The sequence below is a fragment of the Plecotus auritus genome (assembly GCF_963455305.1).
Source record: "Plecotus auritus genome assembly, chromosome: 10".
NCBI classification, from domain to species: domain Eukaryota; kingdom Metazoa; phylum Chordata; class Mammalia; order Chiroptera; family Vespertilionidae; genus Plecotus; species Plecotus auritus.
This window is the reverse complement of record NC_137785.1, coordinates 2,307,962-2,331,446: the sequence shown is the minus strand read 5'-3', so window position 1 is coordinate 2,331,446 and position 23,485 is coordinate 2,307,962. Positions and strand designations below refer to the sequence as shown.

Below are 23,485 nucleotides of genomic sequence, written 5' to 3'. Positions count from 1 at the left end.
TTAGTCCATTACGTTAGATGGCTAGCTTGAAAGGTCAGACAGTTAAGTCTTTATCTTTTTCTATTATTTAAACTAAAACAGTTACTTTACAGAATAAGAGACTAAAAATGACAGAGTTTACAGAACAAGGTACTATAACAATAGCAGAGAATTTCAAATAGCAGTTTTTTATACAAGATGGAGGTTACTATGCCTCATTCCCCACTAGTTTTATGTAAATGAGTCAAATCATTGACTCTTGGGGGTTGTTAACATTGTTAACCTACTCAGCTTTGAGGTTTCCTTTACTGAGTCTTATAAAGAGAATTAATAATATGGCGCATGTGAAAGTTTTATCTTTAGAGAATCCTTCTGCCTGGGTTGCCTTAAGCCACGTTGGGATCCCCTCGACCTTAACTGCTCTGGGGGTGTTCAGGATGACGGTATGTGGTGTCCTCTAGGTAGGAGTCAGTCCTTGGGCGGTAAATTTTTTTACCCAAACAGAGTCCACATGGCCTCAAAGGGGTCTCTGCTTTAGGAAGGACTGCATGTTGGCTGACGCGTGCTTCCCGCTTCCCTGGCCCTGTTTTTAGACATTAGAAATGTGGTTTCTCCAGGGAAAGCACAGTTCCTAGTTCACCTTGAGCTGTGCCCACTCCAGTGTCCCAAGCTGTGATGGAATCCCTCAGAAAGAGCTGCTCCCATTGGAAGGTTAATTTTTATCACTCAAAGACTAACCAAAGTTAAAAAAATAAAGATGATTTTATTCAGAAATCATTGGATTTTTATGCTTAAATAAAAGCAAGGTTGGGCCCTAGGTGGTTTGGCTCAGTGGATAGAGCGTCGACCTGCGGACTGAATGGTCCCAGGTTCGATTCCGGTCAAGGGCACATGTCCAGGTTGCGGGCTCAATCCCCAGTGTGGGGTGTGCAGGAGGCAGCTGATCAATGATTCTCTCGTGTCATTGATGTTTCTGTCTCTTTTGCCCTCTCCCTTCTCCTCTGAAGTCAATAAAAATATATAAAATAAAATAAAAGCAAGCTTGGGATCATGACAATGGCACTAATAGTGTGGGATGTTTCTGAGATCTGTGATCTTGATTCTGTTAGCCTCTTAGTTTTAAGAAAACAGACTTCCACAGAGTTCAGTTGATTCTGATAACTGTTCCACAGAGATTTCTCTGGATTTAACAGTATGTTCTTGAAAACCCAACCCCTTAGTTCTTTTTGAAATTTTTAATCCTCATCTGAGGATATGTTTACTGCTTTGAGAGAGAGAGGAAGGGAGAGACACAGAGAACATTCAGTAACTGTTAGCTCCATAGCTGCACAATGTGTAGTGACTACAGACATTCAGACAATGTAGGAAATGTCAACCTGTTGGCCTCTGTATCCTTTCAAATACTACTTTTAAAGGAATAGAATAGGATCATACATATTCTTTCATAGCCTTATTTTTCTCTTAATAATGTGCTATTTCTGTGTTAAAAATAAAAACTCTGGCCCTAACCCGTTTGGCTCAGTGGCTAGAGCATCGGCCTGCGGACTGAAGGGTCCCAGGTTCGATTCCGGTCAAGGGCATGTACCTTGGTTGCGGGCACATCCCCAGTAGGAGGTGTGCAGGAGGCAGCTGATGGATGTTTCTCTCTCATCGATGTTTCTAACTCTCTAAAAAAATCAATAAAATATATTTTAAAAATAATAATAAATAAAAACTCTGAGGGCTGGAGTGGTTCAGTTGTTTGAGTGTCCTCTCACGTACAGAAAGGTTGCAGTTCAGTTCCTGGTGAGGCCACAGGACAGGTTCCTGGCTGGATGCCCAGAAGGTGGGTAAGGGAGTGCAGGAGGCACCCCACCTGTGTTTTTCTCTCTCCCTCTCATTTTTCTCTCTCTCCAAAGATAAAATTTTTAAAAATAACTATCCATTTAGATTTGTGATCTTCAGGAATAAATGACATAATACTTTTCACATCAGGGAGCATTCTGAGCTTCATGGAATACGAAATAATATCTCCACAGCCATTTGGGCGCCCCAACACCAATATTCTCGATGGACAGTCAGTGACTGGGATCTCACTGCCACCTGCAGAGCCTGAAAAATTACATTACCCAAAGGGCAGTGTGCCTGATGATGGCTGCATTTAGCCAATGGAAGCCCAGGAGAGGTGCATTATCCTGGTGCTCATTGGTTTGGGTGTGACTCTCAGATTAGTTCTCCTGGTGGTCATTTTTACCTCTTCGTTCTATCAACACTACAGGCCTGGTGCACGAAATTCGTGCATGGGCGGGCGGGGGGGGGGGGGTGTCCCTCAGCCTAGCCTGCACCGTCTCCAATATGGGACCCCTTGAGGGTTGTCTGACTGCCCGTTTAGGCCCCCGGGATTGGGCCTAAACGGGCAGTCAAGACATCCCTCTCACAATCCAGGACTGCTGGCTCCCAACTGCTCGCCTGCCTGCCTGCCTGCCTGCCTGCCTGATTGCCCCTAACCGCTTCTACCTGCCAGCCTGATCACCCCCTAACCACGCCCCTGCCAGCCTGATTGCCCCTAACTGTCCTCTCCTGCTGGCCTGGTTCCCCCCTAACTGCCCTCCCCTGCTGGCCTGGTCACCCCTAACTGTCCTCCCCTGATGGCCTGGTCGCCCCTAACTGCCCTCCCCTGCTGGCCTGGTTACCCCTAACTGCCCTCCCCTGCAGGCCTGGTCGCCCCCAACTGTCCTCCTCTGCAGGCCTGGTTGCCACTAACTGCCCTCCCCTGCAGGCCTGGTCACCCCCAACTGTCCTCTCCTGCAGGCATGGGTTCCCCCACCCCCCCAACTGTCCTCCTCTGCAGGCCTGGTTGCCCCCAATTGCCCTTCCTTGCAGGCCTGGGTCCCCCCCAACTGTCCTCCTTTGCAGGCCAGGGTCCCCCCACAACTGTCCTCCCCTGCTGGCCTGATCACCCACAAGTGCCCTCCCCTGCCGGCCATCTTGTGTGTCGGAGTGACGGTCAATTTGCATATTACTCTTTTATTAGATAGGGTAGTCAGAGGCTCCAGCGGGCAGTTTCACGACTAGGAAAAGCCAGCAGAGGCAGCGTCCCCCTGTGCAGGGTGTGCCTGAGACTTGTTGACCTGCAACAGGCGGGATTGAGGTCTCCATGCTTCACAGACTCCTCTCTGCTTACTGAGTTCAACCCGGCCTCCCCCCATTTACCCTCCATCCTACGGTGCTGGCGTCTGTCAGGTCCTGCCGCTCGAGTCCCAGCATCCAGAACAGTGAGTAGCTTGTTGATGACACAGAATGTGACGGGGTGAAAGAGGGCGATGGGCTGCAGTGCCACTCAGGAAGGACGTGGCGGTGTGGCTGAGCTGGGAGGCTTCGGGAGACCCAGGCCAGTTTTGTGTCTAAAGGCAACAAAGAAGATGACGCAAAGTTTTGTGTGAGGAATTTTACTTTCATTCTCAGGACGCTGGGGCCATGGATGGTTGTGAACAAAAGAGGGACATTGTCTGAGGCAGGGTTCTAAACATTTCCCCAAACTGCTGATAAGAACTACACATTAAAAGGGAGAGGATAGCCGAAACCGGTTTGGCTCATTGGATTGAGCGTCGGCCTGCAGACTGAAGGGTCCCAGGTTCGATTCTGGTCAAGGGCATGTACCGTGGTTGCGGGCACATCCCCAGTAGGAGGTGTGCAGGAGGCAGCTGATCGATGTTTCTCTCTCATCGATGTTTCTAGCTCTCTATCCCTCTCCCTTCCTCTCTGTAAAATATCAATAAAATATATTTAAAAAAAAAAAAAGGGAGAGGATAGCAGTTAGGGTCAGGAAGGAGAAGTCCTTTGAAAGATAAGGAACTTAGCAAGAGTCTGCACTGAGGACCCAGCCCTGAGGGAATACAGGCATCTCCTGGTCATGTGACCTCGGGCCTGAGCCCCTGGGTCCTGGCGGTGGGTGCCAGGCCCTCCACAGGCCTTCCGTCCCCACAGGTTCCTGCAGGTGCAGAGCCGCTTAGGGGACTGGTCTGTGGGGATGATGTCAGGGCCTCACACTCTTGTGGCCTCTGAGATAGTGGGGTCCAGGGACTGTCCCACTCTTTCAGCCCTGGGACCTGGGGACATAAAAACAGACACAAATCCCAGAATCCTAAATCCATGTGTAGGGTTGTATGAAGTGTGACCTCCTGGTTCATAGGTTCACAGACAACCATTGAGCCATGCCAGTTGGGCTATATTATTTAAACTTTTTTTAAAAAATATTATATTTTATTGATTTTTTACAGAGAGGAAGGGAGAGGGATAGAGAGTTAGAAACATCATGAGAGAGAAACATCGATCAGCTGCCTCCTGCACACCCCCCACTGAGGATGTGCCCGCAACCAAGGTACATGCTCTTGACCGGAATCGAACCCGGGACCCCTCAGTCCGCAGGCCGACGCTCTATCCACTGAGCCACACTGGTTAGGGCTGTATAGATATTCTTTGGGGGATCTATTCCAGGCCTCCCCACCCCTTTCCCTGGGCGGTCTGTCAGTCTGTCCCAGTTAACTGGATCCTCTGGTCCCATCGCCTCCTTCCCCAGCGCCACTTGCGGGGCTGAAACACCCTTATTCCCCAAGGTCAGGGGCTGGAACGCGAGCCCTCCTTTGGGCCGTTGAGAAAACTACATTACCCAGAAGGCAATGTGCCCGCTTGTGAGGCGGTAAAGGGCATTTTGATTCCTGCGCATCCGTTTAGGGCGGGACTTCCGGCGTCCTCCTGCTGGCGGACATTTTGCCTTCCGTTCACGGGCTCGTGGGCTTCAGCTCCCGGTTGTTGAGTGGGAGGAGCCGTGGGAGGCAGTATCCCCGCGTCCAGGGTGTGTCTGAGGCTCGTGGAGCCCCAACAAGCTGGGGTTGGGGCGTCCGTGCCGCCCAGACTCCTCGGCTTAGAGACTTCCACTCAGCGTCACCCCATCGGCCCTCCAGCCTCGGGGCCGGCGCCGCTCAGGCCCCGCAGCCCAGGTCGCAGCGCCCAGAGCAGTGAGTGCCCGTGGGGGACGCAGGGGGTGAGGGGAGGAGGGCGACGGGCTGCGATGCCCCGGGGAAGGCCGTGGGGGGCTGAGCCGGGAGGTGGGGAGCCCAGGCCTGTTTGTGTCTAAAGGCGACAGAGGGGAGGAGAGGCGGTTCCGGGAGGAGCGTCCCTTCCTCCTCAGGGGACGGGGCTGTGGGCGGTGGGAACCACAGAGGGACCCTGAGCCCCGAGGGGTGCGGGCGTCACCGGCCCCGGGGCTGGGCCAGGGCCCTGAGCAGCCTGAGCCCCTGGGTCCTGGCGGTGGGTGCCAGGCCCCCCACAGGCCTTCCGTCCCCACAGGTTCCTGCAGGTGCAGAGCCGCTGAGGGGCTGGGCTGTGGGGCTGATGTCAGGGCCTCACCCTGTCGTGGCCTCTGAGTTGTGGGGTCCTGGGACTGTCCCCCCCTCTTCCTGCCCCGGGACCGGCAGACAATCAGCCCAGAGTCCTGAGGCCACGACTAGGGCTTTAGGAAGCGGACCATGGTTTTGGCAACGGGTGGAGTGCTATGTGGGGGGTCCTCCCAGGTTTAGGGACCAGAATGTGCAAAGGCTTCTTGTGAAGACTGAGCTCTTTTAGGAATCAGCAGGTGTCTCTCTCTCTTTATTTTAAAAAAAATATATATATATATATATATTTAAATATATTTTATTGATTTTTTACAGAGAGGAAGGGAGAGGGATAGAGAGTTAGAAACATCGATGAGAGAGAAACATCGATCAGCTGCCTCCTGCACACCTCCCACTGGGGATGTGCCCGCAACCAAGGTACATGCCCTTGACTGGAATCGAACCTGGGACCTTTCAGTCCGCAGGCTGACACTCTATCCACTGAGCCAAACTGGTTAGGGTTCTTTTTAAAAAAAATACTTTCACTGATTTTAGATATGGAAGGGAAGGGAGAAGGGGAAACATAGAGAAACATCAATGTGCAAGAAACAAGGATCGGTAGTCGCCTACAGGACACCTGATGGAGATCCGGCCTTCAATCCAGGCCTGTGCCCTGACCGGGACTATGACCTGCCACCTCTCAGTGCATGGGAAGATGTGCAGCCAATTGAGACACAGGAGCCAGGGCTGTAGGTCACTTTAATATCGGGATCCGTGGTCATGATGATAATGGTAGTAGCAGGGCACATGGACAGTGTGAGCTGAGCACTGGTTTCCTGCTGGGGCCCCTGTTGGTGGGAGGTGGGTGTCACAACACAGCAAAGGGACAGAGTGGTCATGTGGAGTGTTGGGGAGAGAGAATGGCTTCCCAGTGGCCAAGGCCTTTAAAAATATGAGTGGGGGTTAGATATATTGGAAGAGTAATTCCAACAAGATGAGAACACCACAATTTTGGTGTGTCCCTTGGTGTGGCCTGGAGTGTTGCAGTCAGTCAGTGCATAGAGTGTCGGCCTGCGGACTGAAGGGTCCCAGGTTCTATTCCAGTCAAGGGCACATGCCTGGGTTGTGGGCTCAATGTCCATTAGGGGGCGTGCAGGAGGCATCTGATCAATGATTCTCATCATTGATGTTTCTATCTACCTCTTCCTCTCCCTTCCTCTCTGAAATTAATAAAAATAAGAATTAATTAATTAAAAGTAAATAAAGCCAATAGGATAGGATTGTGTATATTCTCTCATAGCCTGCTGTTTCTCTTAGTAATGTGGTATTTGTATGTTAAAAATAAAACCTCTTACAGCTGGAGTGACAACGTTGGTTGAGCATCGCCCCATGCACAGCAGGTTGCCTAAGCCTGGTTTCCTGGCTGAGTGTCCAGGGGTGGGTGGGAGGCCAGTAGGAGGCAGCCAATCCGCGTGTCTCTCTCCTTGTCTTTTCCTCTCTCTGAAAGTCACATTAAAAGAAGTTTAAAATTGTAGTCTGCAGGAATAAGTGAAATAATACTTTTCACCTCAAGGAGCAGTCTGAGCTTCACGGAATCGGAAATGAAATGTGTGCAAATATCAGATCCATTGCAGACAACACTCCCCAGAAACCAGCCTCCAAAACATAAAGTGGTCATTTCCCAGTGCCACTGGGTTCACAACCACCAATATTTGCAAAGGTCAGGGAGGGACTGGGATCCCAATTCCACCTGCAAGGCCTCAGACAGTATACACTATTACCCAAAGGGCCATGCGCCTAACCATGGCTGGGTTTAGCCAAGGAAAGCCCAGAACAGGTGGCGCATTATCCACGTGTACATGGTGTAGGGCGGGGCTTTCAGCATCTTTACCTGGTGGTCATTTTAACCTGTTTGCTCTGTTCACAGAGACAGGGGCTTCCGGGAGCCAGGTCTCCAGTGGGACCAGGCGTCAGAGGCAGCACCCCGCTGTGAAGTGGTCTGAGGCTTGTTGAGCCACAATAGGCGGGATTGGGGCCTCCCTGCCTCCCAGACTCCTCTCTGCTTACAGAGTTCAACTCAGCGGTACCCCCATTTAACCCTCCAGCCTCAGGTGCGGGCACCTGTCCTGTCCAGCAGCACAGGTAGCTGTGTCTGGAACAGTGAGTCGCTGTGGGTGACAGAAGGTGTGATGGGGAAAGAGTGTGACAGGCTGCAGTGCCATTGTGTAAGGACTTGGTGGTGGGACTGAGCTGGGAGGATTGGAGAAACCTGGTCGTGTTTGTGTTTAAAGGCAACAAAGAAGATGAGGGGCAGTTTTGCCTGAGATTTTTTTACTATGATTCTCAGGACGCTGGGGCGATCAATGGCTGTGAAAAAAAAAAAAAAAGAGATTCGTTGTCTGACGTAGAGTTCTAAACATTTCCCAAAGCTGCACAGAGGAAGAACAGACTAGGAGAGAGAGGACAGCAGTTCGGGACAGGAAGGAGAAGTCCTGTAAGAGATAATGAACCTAGCAAGCATTTGCGCTGAGGACTGAGGCCTCGAGGGGATGCAGCTAACTCCAGGTTACCTGGCCCGGAGCCTGGGCGATAGTACTCAGCGGCCTGAGCCCTTGGGTCCTGGCGGTGATTGCCAGGCTCTCAACAGACTTCTCTCTTTCCACAGATTCCTGCAGATGCAGGACCGCTTAGGGGGATTGGTTTGTGGAGCTTATTTCAGGGCCTCACACTCCTGTGGCCCCTGAGATAGTAGGGTCCTGGGGCTGTCCACCTACTCTTCTCATCCTTGGACCTGGGGAACTTGTAGAGACACCAAGCTCAGCATCCTAAGTCCAGGTCTAGGGTCAGATGAGTGGTCTCTGATGTTGGCATCCAGTGGAATTGGATGTGAACGGCCCCTCCATGCATAGGTCCCAGAATGTGCAAGGCTTGGAGTGAAGACTGAGTTGATCCAGGGAGCAGCAGATGTCCATTTTTTAAAAATAGGAACTGGTAACAATGGGACAGGAGTCAGGGCTAGAAGAGCATTATGACAATTTGGGTGTCTCTTCTGCAGGTGAGGGGATCCTTGGGGTAATTGGAGCAGTAGAGGCAGGTGATCTGACCCAGGTCTCATTAGACGCCCTGTGGCTGCAGCATGATGAACAATGAGTGAGAGGGAGGTGGTGGAAAGACTAGGACGGAAGCTGCTGTGATGGTCTTGGTGAGTGTGATGGTACCTGGCCCATGATGATGGTTGTGGATGTGGAAGAAGCAGTTGGATTTGGGATCAGTGTTTTAGGTGTGGCCACCTGGATATTCTAATTTGGAGGATGAGAGGGAGGTAAGAGTCAGATGACCTGAAAGTTTGGATTTAGCAGCTGAAGGAATGGAAGCACCATCTACTGAGATGGAGAAATTCATAGTAGGAAAATTAATGTTCATTAGGAATATAAAATCTTTTATTTTTGGCCACTTAGGATATGAGATACTTCTTAGAGTGGTTCCAGAGCTTCGGTGTCATATATGTGCCCACCTGCCTGCTGTTGTTGAGGGCTGTTACAGTGATCAATAGGAATGAGGTAGCATACATCAGGTCACCCAGGGCTGAAAATCTCCACTAGAGGGACAAGATAGAGGGTAAGAGAGAAATAGGTTGCAGAGGAGGTGAACTATAATTTTGGAAAAGAAGGTGATTAGGAAACCACCGTCCTGGTGAGGACATATTGTGTTATGTGTGATGTTGTGCCTCTGAGAAGAAGCTGTGTGAGAGAAATGTGGTTTAAGAATTATGTGCAGCGGGTAGTGCAAAGTGATGGCCTCAGCACCTTGGTTTTGGGGTTGAAAGGTTGAATGAAATGTGAATGCATGGATTTTGGTGTCTTGCAAGGACAATCTGGGGACTACAAGGATATTGCCTCACAAGACCAGTGTCAAATCACTCACACTCTCTTTATGGCCAACATTTATTCCTGCCCTTGTTGGTGACACCCACTGTTATTGACAGGAGGCATTGTGGCCTATGGCCTAATGTGAGGCCCAGTTTCAGGTATAATCTCCCTGGTCATGGGTCTTTATTGTTGGGGGAAGACACAGTATCAGTAGGAACCATAAGGAGAGGGTTTCCTTGGTGGGACCAAGGCCTGGTATCTACTCTGATGTAGGTAGTAGAGGAAGAGGATGGTTGTGGATGGTGGGGTGTATGATGAATGTAAAATCCTAGGAGAGAAGCTGACTATGGACTGAACTGAACTGTCCCCCTTATGACAGGATATGAACTTTGAGGACGTGGCCATTGCCTTCTCTCGGGAGGAGTGGGGGCTCCTTGATGAGGCTCAGAGACTTCTGTTTTGCGATGTGATGATGGAAGTTTTTGCACTTGTATCATCTGTAGGTAAGACCTTCTCATATGTTCTAGTGTCTGGAGGTGATGTCTGCTCTTCCTTTGTTCTCCCATTGTAGCTTCCTCTCTCTCAAAGCCAGACCATGGGCTTTGCTGATGCCCCCACATTCTCGTCCAATGTGCTGTGGCTGCCAGTTGTGACCTGTGTGGAGAGCCCTGAGCAATGGACTCACCAAACATCCCCAAGACCCGTTGCCTCAAAAAGTGCAGTTAATGTCTGAGAATCAGGAAACCTGCAGACAGCTTCATGGGTCCCACGGTGATGTTCAACTCCGGGGGAGGGTGACTGTCCACATCCATGGCTTCTGCTTCTGCCCCCTTCTCTAGCTGAAGGTTCTTTATGACCGCTTGTGCCAGGTTATGATCATATCACGAACCATGGACTGTTCTTATAAGACTTACTTCAGTTGTTGTTTGTAATATGTCCTTCTTAAATACTGTTGCATGCTGAATTCCTCTGGGCCCGTGCTGGCTGCTCACCTCCATTGTCTTTCATCAGCACTCGGAATATATAGGTTATAAGTATTTGTACAGTAGAAGGTGCACGAAGAACCCTGGTTTGTTCACAGGGTGAATATGCAAGATGGTCTCGGAGGAAGCCTAGCCCTGTTAAGGGGCAACTAGGAGCTAGGTATGACATAAGGGCTTTTTCTCAGGTCACACCAGGAACCTGCTCTTGTCCAGTTGTTTAGGTGCAGGTGCCACAGGCCACACCTCATTTCTACCTCTGCTTTCCCATAGTTGACACTTTGCTGACTTGTCATTTCATCTGTGGCTTCCTGCCTCCTGGCTTCTATCGCTGTTGTGGCATTTTTATGTCACCTGTTTGGCTGAGCTGCTCCCTCTGCAGTATTCTCCAACATGTGCCTCACATATGTTATGGGGTGTGCACACTTGCTCAAGTAGTCGTCCAACAGCAGCTACTCATTCATTGAATTTTACTTGGAAAAGATGTAACCAGTCTATGCACAGCTTGCCCGTGTCACCAGTAAACGAGCCCTGGTGAAGGCTGTTAGCAGAAGAGTGTGCTGGGAGATCCTGCTTCTCTTCCATGTGGTATTTGTCATATTTGAGTCATATGTCTGGTCATGGCTACCCTGTTCGATGATCTTCTGTGGCCCAGAACTCCTCAGCAGCCTCTTATTAATCCTTGTTGCACATCTTTTATTTTCAGGCAATTGCATAAAACCAATATACTAGGTGGACCAGTTAATAATGCAGTTTTTTTCAATAGATGGACTTACACATATGTTGATATAATGCGATTTGATATGTATGCTATTTTGTTGTATTGACAGCAAGCTTCAAAACTTCATATGTCAAATTTTCTGAATGTGTTAACATCATAGATATTTTTATGCTTAAAAAATGTCGAATCTCATGGCAAAAAAAAAAAGAGCATTTATGGGAAGTTTTAATTCATTACTCTATTTTGAAGAAAAAGTTATCGTATACTTCGGGAAGCTTATGGTGAACATACTCCATGCCAAGATACTTGTGAACACTGATTTAAATGCTTTATAAGTGATGATTTCGATGTGAAAGAGAAAGAACGTCCAGATCAACCGATAAGTTTGAAGGCCAACAATGACAAGCATTATTGGATGAAGATGCATGTTAAACTCAAAAACAACTTGCAGAAAGATTAAATGTTGCTCAGCAAACATTTTCCGGTCGTTTACAAGCAATGGGAAAGATTTTAAAGAAAGGAAAATGGGTGCCACATCAACTGAACGAAAGACAAATGGAAAACCGAGAAGTCATCAGGAAAATGTTGCTTCAACAGCACGTAAGAAAGTCTTTTTTGCATCGAATTGTGAATGGCGATAAAAGTGGATTTATTTTGAGAATCCCAAATGCACAAAATCATGGATTGATTCAGGTCAACCATCAACATTGACCGCAAGGCCAAATCACTTTGGAAAGAAGACAATGCTCTGCGTTTGGTGGGATCAGGAAGGTGATGTGTATTATGAGCTTCCAAAACCAGGTGAAACCATTAATGCTGATCGCTACCGACAACAAATAATCAATTTGAACCACACTTTGATCGTGAAACGACCAGAATGTGCCAGAAGACATGGCAAGTAATTTTGCTTCATGATAACACACCATCATACACTTTAAAACCAGTTAAAGATACGTTAAAAGATCTTGCCTGGGAAGTATTAACCCACCTGTTAAATTCACCAGACCTTGCTCCTTCAGATTACCACTTGTTCCGATCGATGGCACACGCACTTTCTGAGCAGCACTTCAAAATATGAAGAAGTGGAAAATTGGGTCTCTGAATGGTTTACCTCAAAACAAGAAAAGTTCTATTGGGATGGTATCCTCAAATACCTGAAAGATGGGGAAAATGTGTAAAGTGAAGGACATTACTTTGAATAAAGCACTTTTGATGTTTCTGTTGAAATTACCGTGTTTTCTTTGATTACAAAATCCGCCACTATTAACCGGTACACCTAGTATTATGTGTAACACACTTGTAATGGGACATTCCTGTCACCAAAGTGAACATTAATTTCCTCATCATTTCTGTTTTCAGGTTGTTGGTCTAAAAAATGATGGGGAGGCCTGTTATGAACAGAGTGTATCTGTAAAAGGAGAGTCACAGGTCAGGGCTGCTAAGACAGCTCCAGCGACACAGAAGACCCATTTGTGTAAGTGGTGTGTCTCAGTGTTCAAAGATATTCTGCACCTGACTGAGTCACAGGCAGCAGACTTTGAGCAGAATGGCTTCCTCGGTGATGCATGTTTGAGAGACTTCTGTTTCAGTGCAAACCCTCACCAGCAACAGAGGGATGCCAGTGAAGAGGAGCCCTGGAAGGGAAATATGGACCGGGCCTTGTTTGTGACCAGGTGCAGCTTCAACTTACCTTGGGTTCCTTGAACCAGTAGGGAGGTTGGGGAAGACTTCCCAGCCACCTCAGAGCTTCTCCAGCACCAGGTGGCTGTTAACACTGAGGAGCCACACAGTGGCAGTGAGATTTCACAGAAATTTCTCAGTGGAAATAGTCGTTATGATTGGCGTGAATGTGAAAAAGCTGCCAGCCGCAAGGAGAGAGTTGTTCCACGTCAGGGTGTCTGCTCTGAAGAAGTGAATTATGTGTGTAGCAAATGTGGAAACGTTTTTAGGGGAACATTTAACTTCATTCAACATAAGAGAGTTCACACTGGAGAAAAGCCCTATGAGTGTAGTGATTGTGAGAAATCCTTCAGTCAAAGGTCTATCCTCACTGAACATCACAGAGTTCACACTGAAGAAAAGACCTATGAGTGTACTGATTGTGGGCAGTTCTTTCGTGAAAGCTCTGCTCTCATTCAACACCAACTAATTAACACTGGAGAAAAGTCATATGAATGTAGTGATTGTGGAAAGTCATTCTGACAAAGATCTCACCTTATTAAACACCACAGAGATCACACTGGATTAAAGCTGTATGAATGTAGTGAATGTGGGAAGTCATTCAGGAAAACCTCTATAGTCTCATTGAATATCAGAGGGTTAATTGGTGAAAAACCCTATGTGTATACTCATTTTGGTAAGGCCTTCCTACAAAGATCTCACCTCATTCAACACCCCAGAGTTCACACTGGAGAAAAGGCACATGAGTGTAGTTATTGTGGGAATTCCTTCAGCCAAAGATCTAAGCTCATTGAACATGAGAGAGTTCACACTGGAGAAAGGCCTCAAGTGTATTGAATGTGGGAAATCTTTTGACTACAAATCTGCCTGCCTTCAACACCTGAGAATTCACATTGGAGAAAAGCTTTAAATGTGCAGGGAATGGTTGATCTTTCTCACTCAGAATAACAACACTGAAAGAGAAGCTTTTAGACCCATTTACCTGAATATAAATCTCTTTTATTGGAACATACACTCTGCTAGATTCCTCGTAAGTTTCACGTACAAGTGAAGCTTTAAGGAGCTGCATTGCACTTGCTAACCAGCTCAGGCCTACAACCTGAATTATGTCACTGTGAGTATTTGTGTGGAAGCTCTTTCACCCCTACCACCTGGCTCACCTGAAGAATGTGCATCGTCAACCCCTGCATGCTCTGGGGTTGTGCTTGAGTAAATTATGAATATTCCGAGCTTCTGGCAGGATCTTCATTCCTTTCTCTCTGCCTAAAGAATTGACCTGATGCAGATTTTGTCCAAAACACTTGTCCTCTGCTCAGAAGTGCTACCTCTTTCAGGGCCATTGTGGCTCTCATATTATGCTGTGATGAAGTGTATCAGGTACCAATTCACCGTCCTGCAAACCTCTTGCTGTCCTCTGCTCTCATTCATGATCTTTTTGTAAAGGTGTTTTTTTTTTCTTTTGTACCTTGCATTTTTTGGTTCTATTTACTCCCTGGGATGAAAGGAAAGTTGCGATCTGTCAGCATGGAGAGGTGACAGTTATGGTGGGGTCCCAAAATTTCTGTGCTTTGGAAGGCACAGCTTGATGGCAGAAAATCACTCTTTGTCTAATATTGACTGATTTTGCATTGCTGACCAAAGCGTTGAAAGAGAGACTGCATGACTCTGTGGTTCTAATTTGCAGTCTGGTGCCTCTTTTATTAGTGAAGTCAGTGGTCTCTGTGAAGAGGAGGCCTTTGCTATCCTTCTGTGAACAACATGAATTATATTCTCTGTTCACAGTATCCTCTATAATAAAAGCATAATATTTAAATTCTCCCCTCGACTGGGAGTTGTCTGGGGGTGGTACCGGCTGGGTGAAGGGAGGTAGTACCCTGCCGGCAGCCAGCATCCGCTAGGGACCCTGCCAGTGCACGAATTTTGTGCACTGGGCCTGTAGTATATTACATAATTCTCAGCAATGATTAGGGGAAACCCTCCCCACATTCTGTAAAGGAGCCATGGGCCATCATGCACGAGATTTCTTAGGCTGGTGCATTTGTTCTGGACTCTGATGCTTAGATGGAACCACAATTAGGACAGAAACCCTGTGTTCAGGGAGTGGGAAAGGCTGCCTTAAGTTAGATGAAAAGTGCCTCTTCTGAACGTTACCCACAAATGATCCAGCGCCTGTGGCTGGTGTGACCTTTGTGTACAGACATTCTCAGGACCTCCATCCCTGCTTCCTGTGGCTGACGTCATTGGCAGAAAAAAATAATCTAACAGTTTTTTTCGATTCCCCTGGCTCATCTAGGGTGTTCACCTCAGGTGTGCTCAACAGGCAAGGCCTCAAAGCTAGAGGCAGGATAACCCTGTAGTCAGTCCCAGGATGTGTCTTTTGTAACCAGTCAGCATTCCTGTTGGTTCCAATGGCCATAGTCTTCACTGCTTGTCAACATTTGCTGCCCCTGAGGCAAGGCTGGTCCTCTCAGGAAACGACAACTGGTATGCAAAAATGCCCCTTTTCTAGTGGGTGCTATTAGGTGAGCCTCGACCGAAGGATATGTCCCATGTGAAATACACTTACCTGTCACCAATATACCGGGCGGGCAGAAGTTCACTTACAGCTATGAGTACACTAAACACAGAACTTGCCCTGACCGGTTTGGCCCAGTGGATAGAGCATCGGTCTGCAGATTGCAGGGTCCCAGGTTCGATTCCGGTCAAGGGCATGTACCTTGGTTGCGGGCACATCCCCAGTAGGAGGTGTGCAGGAGGCAGCTGATCAATGGTTCTCTGTCATCGATGTTTCTAACTCTCTCTCCCTCTCCCTTCCTCTCTGTAAAAAATCAATAAAAGATATGAAAAAAAAAATTTAAACACAGAACTTATTCTTATAAAAAATATTTTAAAAATACTTTTATTGATTTTTTTTTTTAAGAGAGAAGGGGGGTAGGGAAAGGGAGACAGAGAGATGCATTGTTCTCTTTTTTTTTTTTTAAATATATTTTATTGATTTTTTTACAGAGAGGAAGGGAGAGGGACAGAGAGCTAGAAACATCGATGAGAGAGAAACATCGATCAGCTGCCTCTTGCACACCCCCTACTGGGGATGTGCCCGCAACCAGGGTACATGCCCTTGACTGGAATCGAACCTGGGACCTCGAGTCTGCAGTCCGACGCTCCATCCACTGAGCCAAACCGGCTAGGGCTGCATTGTTCTCTTGACTCCTCCCTACACCCTACTGGGCCTGGAGATGGGCATGTACCCTGACCCAGAATGGAACCAATGACCTTTCAGTGAAGGTGACAGTCCCAGTCAACTGAGCCGTCGCTGCCAGGGCAGAGTATATTCTTGTATTATAATTTATTAATTATTATGTTTTCCCCATACCAACAAACATAAACCTACTTTTGGTATACCCTATGTTTACCTCCTACCCTTTCAGAATCTATTTTCCCTAGCCCTCAATGCAGTCATTGATTTTCCTTCCTTTACAATACATTATATTTTTCATAATTTTATAGTCACTATGAGGTGTGTCCTTTAAGAAATAATGGTTTTCTTTTTTAAAAAAAAAATATATTTTATTGATTTTTTACAGAGAGGAAGGGAGAGGGATAGAGAGTTAGAAACATCGATGAGAGAGAGACATCGATCAGCTGCCTCCAGCACACCCCCTACTGGGGATGTGCCTGCAACCAAGGTACATGCCCTTGACCGGAATTGAACCTGGGACCCTTCTGTCCGCAGGCCGACGCTCTATCCACAGAGCCAAACAGGTTAGGGCAATAATGGTTTTCTTCATGCTATACAGTTATTTTGAGATTCAACACGTATGCTCATATAAATAGCTATTTTTTTTTTTTTTATCAGTGAGTAGTATTGTGTTCTCTGGAGAATGACTTTATCTATTGATCTGTGTATGATTTTAGTTATCTCTAGGTTTGGAGTATCATAAATCTGTGTATATTTGTGTTCAGTTTTCTCTCTCTACATATATATTTTACTTACCAAACTGTTGTGTAGCTGAATGTTTTACACTTTACGATATGTGGAAATGTGACTCAAAATAGTCATTGTTTTTGCCTTCCAACAAACCCGCAGTATTTTAAAAAATCCAGTTTTTCTGCAACCCTGCCAGCACATGCAGTTGTTCATCTTTCTAATGAGTACCTTGAAAATGAGTGTAGTGTTAACTTGCTTTCGTTTTAATTCTATTTACCTAAGAATTTTTGATGCAGAACAGTTTTTCATACATTTATTTACACTGTCTTTATCTCCTTTGTTAAAATGTCAGCTCAGAATCTTTTGCCAGTTTTTAAACTGAATTTATTATTTTACCGAGTTAAAGGACAGTGCGCCATCTAAGATATAAGTTTGAATTTCACTTATTCCTCAGTGACTCCAGGATTCTTTGCCATATGGGACGATATGTTTTGAATACTGGAAGGAACGTTGTTTTTCTCAATTTTCATCCTCTACTCAATTTAAGTCAACTTGTACCATATACTTAAACATTTCATCTGAATTGTTTATATTCTTCAGCACTCTTTTTTTTTTTTTTTAAGTCTAAGCATTCAGTAATACATTAAGGGAAGTCTAGGTTTGTAATATTTTTTTAATATCCCGGTGTAAACGTGCTCATCGTCAGGAGATACAAACTGCCAAAATGATGGCAATGAACATGGACATGCCAAGACATCTCAGTAATGCATCATTTCCAACATACAGATAATTTCCAACATACTGATACAGTAGCAACAAATTTGCTCAAGAACATTCTTTTTATATATATATATATATTTATTGATTTCAGAGAGGAAGGAAGAGGGAGAGGGAGAGAGAGAAACATCAATGATGAGAGAGAGTCATTGATTGGCTGCCTCCTGTACGACCCCCAATAGGGACTGAGCCCGCAACCCGGGCATGTGCCCTTGACCAGAATCAAACCTGGGTCCCTTCAGTCTGCAGGCTGATGCTCTATCCACTGAGCCAAACCGGGTGGGGCGCTCCATACCATTCTTAGTAAAACAGTAAAATAATGGGAAGTGGTAAGTTTTAAACTTCTTTTAAAAAGTTTTAAGTATAAATGACTTTATATGTACTTTTTTGTTGTTGTTAATCATCACCCAAAGGTATTTTTTCCATTGGTTTTCTTTAGAGAGAGTGGAAGGGAGGGGGAGAGAGAAACAGAGAAATATAGATGTGACGAGATACATCGATTGGTTGCCTCCTGCGCACACCCTAACAGGCAGCCAGGTTGAGCCTGCAGCTGAGGTGCATGCCCTTGACTGTAAAACCCGCTGACCCTTCAGTCCTTGGAGCGATGCTCTATCCACTGAGCCAAACCAGCTAGGGCTAAAATGTACATTTTCTTAACATGCACTTTTTTTTTTTCTGTCCTGGTTCTTTTTTTTAAAATTATTATTAATTAAGGTATTATATGTGTCCTTATTCCCCCATTAACATGCACTTCTGATGTTTCCATACACGTCTGCCTCCCTAAAACCAGGTTCCTCTTCTCCTTTTAGTTCTTTCTCGGCTTATAAAATAATTGATGTAAGGACGTATACGACTTTTATAATAGGCCCAGAGCGTGTCCTCAGGGAGCACACTGACGTCATCCTGTGGGTGACTGTGCATGAGGCCCAGTGCACACAATTCATGCACTGAGGGAGGGGAAGTCCCCTCAGCCCGGCCTGCACCCTCTCGCCGTCCGGGATCCATCTCGCAGTCCAGGACGCCTCGCTCCTTACCACCCGCCTGCTCGCTGCTCCTTAGCGCTGGGCTCGCTGCTCCTTACCACCCGCCTGCTCGCTGCTCCTTAGCGCTGGGCTCGCTGCTCCTTACCACCCGCCTGCTCGCTGCTCCTTACCACCCGCCTGCTCGCTGCTCCTTACCACCCGCCTGCTCGCTGCTCCTTACCACCCGCCTGCTCGCTGCTCCTTACCACCCGCCTGCTCGCTGCTCCTTACCACCCGCCTGCTCGCTGCTCCCTAGCGCTGCCCCAGGGGCGGGAGAGGCTCCTGCCACCACCCCTGCGCTCGCCAGCTGTGAGCCCGGCTTCTGGCTGAGCGGCGCTGCCCCTGTGGGAGCGCACTGACCACCATGGGGCAGCTGCTGTGTTTGGCGTCTGCCCCCTGGTGGTCAGCGCGCATCACAATGGCCAGTCGTTCGGCCGTAATGGCTGCTTAGGCTTTTATTATATAGATATCTATGTGAACAGAATACTTACGAGAACCATGTGTCCTATTCTAGCTTTCCCTCATTCACTTCCATCCTTTTTTTTTTTTAATTTCTCTATCCCCATACGTTAGTGGGTTATTTTACTTACAATCCCAGATGTATCGGGCCGTGCCTGGGTAGCCCAGTTGGTGGGAGCATCATCTCAGTAACATCAAGGTTGCAGTTTCAACCCCTGGTCAGGGAATATACAAGAATCAAGCAAATGATACAGAAAAATGCTGGAGCAACAAATTGATGTTTCTCCCTCCCTATTTTTTTTTTCTCTCTAAAATCAATATATTTGTTTTATTCACCCACTCAGTCCACACTCATGTGAACACCACCACACCCTGGGGGCCGTGGTGACCAGCAGCGGGGGTTCTCCGGGGGGCAGAGCAGGCATTGATGGCGAGAAGAGGAGGGGAGGTGCTGGTGCCGTTAGTGAGGAGTGGGAGGAACCGGGGCTGAGCTGCACAGTCACCCACAGGATGACGTCAGTGTGCTCCCTGAGACTAAAGCAGGCTCCCTGAGGAGACGCTCTGGGCCTGCACGTGCCCCTTGCGGTCTCCGCACCTTCCAGCCGGGGGCTGAGCCTGGGCTGTTGCACCTTCAGGGGGTTGAGGAGCTCAGGTTCCTTCCTCTCAGGTGTCAGGGCTGGGAGCAGCGGTGGCAGCTGGGCGGAGGGATGTGGGCAGGAAAACTCAGGGCAGTTCCCACGGGGAGTGGGTGCTGGGCCATGTGTGTGGCTCTGAAGCCCTCTCTCGTCCCAGTCCAGGCTGTGACCGCTCTGTTCCTGGGGGCCATGGTGAGTGGGAAATGGAGCAAGCTCTGCTGCAGCAGTTCCCAGGTGTTTATGCCCTGGGAGTGCCCATGCGCTCCAAGAAAACATGTGACCCAGGCAGGGCCAACCTAGTCCACAGTAATGAGGTGCTCCAGCCACTGACCTGCCCGGGGCGGGAGAGGAGCTTGATGGGTCACTGGGTGCTGAGCCACGTGGTCCTGTTGGGAATTGCAAGTCTGGTGAAGTTTAGTGGCTAAAGAAGTTTGTAGATGTTGATCACTGTAGGGAGAGAAAATGGCCCTGACCATTCCTTAGTGGGTAAACATCCACCCTGGTCTTGGCCAGCGTGCTCAGTGGTAAGCGTCAGCCCACTCACCTGAAGGGTGTGAATTAGATTCCAGATCAAGGACATGAACCTGGGTTGCAAGTTCAGTACCTGACACCCACCAACTCATGTGGGGGAGGCAACTGGTCAATCTGTCTCACATCCATGTTTCTTCCTCTCTCTCTCATATTCTCCCACCCCATTACAGTCTCTCCAAAAATCTTGGGGAAATATCCTTGGGTGAGGAACAGCAGCAACAAGAACCATCCACCCCTGCTGCGCTGAGATGGACTCTCCACTGCGCAGCCCACCCTCCTAACACTTTCCTGCCTTTGACAGATGGGAGCCCAAGGCAAGGCCCTGTGTCTGCCTGAGGGGAGCTGGCCAGGGCACTTCTATCTCCATCCAGGCGTCTCTTCAGCCTGCTCTTCCCCATCCCCCAGGCTGAGCCCCTTCTGCCCCTGCTCTTCCAAACCTAGGTTTTCCCCATGGGGGATCATCCCAGGGATGGATGAAGTGAAGGAACATTTCATAGAACCCCAGTGTGAGCGAAGGTGGGGAGCTGGGGAGGACTCTGGATCTCTGGAAAGGAATGAGAGGATGGGTGCCTTATGGAGGAGAGCTGAGCTGAGGGGGAAGAATCCTAGGCCCCCGAGTCTCCCTTAGGAATGAGGCACTGGATTCCCCTGGGGAGGGCTGGGCAGTCCTGTGGGACCCTGGTCCCTGGAGAGCAGGTCACTCCCCTGCCCGTGGGAAAGCGAGGCTGACAACAGAGGAAGGTGCCTGGGGCTGCTCAGAGCGTCACTCCAGGGTCCCCGGGCTCTGGTCCTCTGCTGGCCTTGCATGGCCCCCTGGGAGCACGGCCAGGAAGGAGAATTGTGCCCACTTCCCTCCAATGGCGACGAGGGAATATCTGGAGGGACCGCATTTAGCACAGGTTCCTGTGCAGAATGAATGGAAACCACAGGGTCACCATGGGTGTTGATGGCGGAATGTTTACCATCAGCCCCACCTGCTGGGGCACTCACCTTGGCCATGCAGAAGGTACAGAGCCTCGGAGGCAGGGTAGTGACTGCTGTTGATGTAAATTACTTAGATGCTGGATGCTTGCAGTCCTGGATCTTCCCAGTCAACACACTTAACATGCGGGTCTTCAGCCCCACCACAGTGGGGGAACCGAGGCAGCCAGGGATTTACCCAGGTCACACGCAACATTCAGTAACCCTTAGCTCCTTAGCTTCAGCTGGTTGAGCATCATCTCATGCTTAGAAAGGTTGCCAGTTCGATTATTGGTGAGGGCACAAGCCTGGTTTCCTGGCTGAATGTCCAGTGGGTGTGTGGGAGGCAAGCAGGAGTTTGCTGCCAATGCCATCTGACCAAACTCCGTTGTCGGAAGTTCACCCCTTGGAATCTTGCCAGTTACCATTTAGGGCGGCTTGAGGACAAAGTCCACCTGGAGGAGGAGAAAGGGACCCATCCTGACTGACTTCCACTGCCATTTCCTACCAACCCCCACTCCTCTCATTGCCCCTGGTCAGCCCCTGAAGATGTCACTTTGTGGTGGCCTTAATGGGGCCCGTCAAGTCTGCGAGGTTCTCCTGCTGACCCCATGACGTTGGCTGCAGTCCTTTGATGTGATTTGACCAATGAAATGTGGTGGGAGTGAAGCCTGTCACCTCTAACAGAAGAGTCTGGGACCAGTGAGACGGGCCGCCCTCTCTGTCCATCTCTGATAACACCCAGCAGGAACCTACATGTTGGCTGCTCCTTTATCCTGATTCCAGGAGAACCAGGGTGTTCATGTGCTGTGAACAAGAAAGATACCTCTTTAAGCCACTAAAGCTTTGGGGCTGCTCAGTACCCACAATAACATCTGACCTAATGGGCACCCATCCCCTATTCTACCCTCTAGGAGGCAGCAGAGCCAAACATTAGAAGCCAGAGCTCTGTTGTTGGAGACACCTGGGTTTGACTTCCAGCCTTTCCTTTTATTAACTCTATAATCAGGAAATTTACTTTGAATCTTTGAGCCTGAATTTTCTCTCCATAAAGTGGATGGTGAAACCATCTCAGGTTGCGGAGAGGGTTAAATGAAATAATAATGTAGGTAAAGCGTTGAATCTGTGCCTGGCACCTGTAGTGAACATTCGGTAACTCTTAGCTCCATAGCTTCACAATGGGTACTGACCACAGACATCCACACAATGTAGGAAATGTTACCCTTTTGTCCTTTGTATTCTTTCAGATTTCGTTTTAAGACCAGTAGGGCCCTAGCTGGTCTGGCTCAGTGGATAAAGTGTTGGCCTGTGGACTGAAAGGTCCCAGGTTCAATTCCATTTGAGGTCTCATGTGTGGGCTCTGCGCTTGATCCCCAGTAGGGGGTATGCAGAAGGCAGCTGATCAATAATTATCTCTCATCATTGAGGTTTCTCTCTCTCTCTCTCCCTTCCTCTCTAAAATAAATAAAAATTAATCTACACTAATAAAAGAGAAAGATGCAAATTGACCGTACCTTGCGATGCCCACCAGCCAATCAGGAGTATGCAAATTAACCCAACAAAGATGGCGGGTTAATTTGCATACACAGGTGTTCCACACCGCCGCAGCAGCTCCGGGCCTCTGGGCAGCGTGGGAAGGCAGAAAGGTGGCTCTGGGCCACAGCTAAGGCGGTGCCGGCAGCCAGGGGAAGGAAGGCCCATTCCTGCACGAATCTTTGTGCATCGGGCTTCTAGTTATAAGTAAAACCAATGGGATAGGATTGTATATATTCTCTCACAGCCTGCTTTTTCTCTTCATAATGTGATCTTTGTATGTTAAAACCTCAGAGCTGGAGTGACCTGGTTGAACATTGTCACATGCACAGAAAAGTTGCGAGTTTGATTATTGGTGAGGGCACAAGCCTGGTTTCCTGGCTGAGTGCCCAGTGGGTGGGTGGGAGGCAAGCAGGAGGCAGCCGATAAGTGTTTCTCTCTCCTTGTCTTTTCCTCTCTCTCTAAAAGTCACATTAAAAGAAGTTTAAAATTGTAGTCTGCAGGAATAAGTTAAATAATACTTTTCACCTCAAGGAGCATCCTGAGCTTCACAGAATCTGAAATGTGTGCAAATATCAGATCCATTGCAGACAACACTCCCCAGAAACCAGCCTCCAAAACCTAAAGTGGTCATTTCCCAGTGCCACTTGGGTTCGCAACCACCAATATTTGCAAAGGTCAGGGACGGACTGGGATCCTAATTCCACCTACAAGGCCTCAGACAGTATACACTATTACCCAAAGGGCCATGCGCCTAACCATGGCTGGGTTTAGCCAATGAAAGCCCAGAACAGGTGCACAATCCAGGCGGACGTGGTTTAGGGCGGGACTCCCGTGGTCTGAACCTGGTGGTCATTGTTACCTCTGCGGTGTGTTCACAGAGACAGAGTTTGAGAGCCAGGTCTCCAGTGGGACCAGGCGTCAGAGGCAGCACCCCGCTGTGAAGTGGTCTGTCTGAGGCTTGTTGAGCCACAATAGGCGGGATTGAGGCCTCTGTGTCTCCCAGACTCCTCTCTGCTTGCAGAGTTCAATTCAGTGTCACCCCATTTAACCCTCC

At 48.3% G+C, this 23,485-nt stretch overlaps 1 long non-coding RNA gene across 2 annotated transcripts; it reads left to right on the top strand.

The window, feature by feature from the left end:
- The first annotated feature begins 4,692 nt into the window (after window positions 1–4,692).
- Window positions 4,693–12,127, top strand: LOC308234855. Of its 2 annotated transcripts, none has more exons than XR_013959146.1 (3): window positions 4,693–4,976; window positions 7,261–7,444; window positions 9,582–12,127. It is a non-coding gene; the product is annotated as an uncharacterized lncRNA (long non-coding RNA). The 2 variants fall into 2 exon arrangements; XR_013959147.1 differs by having other exon boundaries at window positions 4,696–4,976; window positions 7,261–7,475.
- The last annotated feature ends 11,358 nt before the right edge of the window (window positions 12,128–23,485 follow it).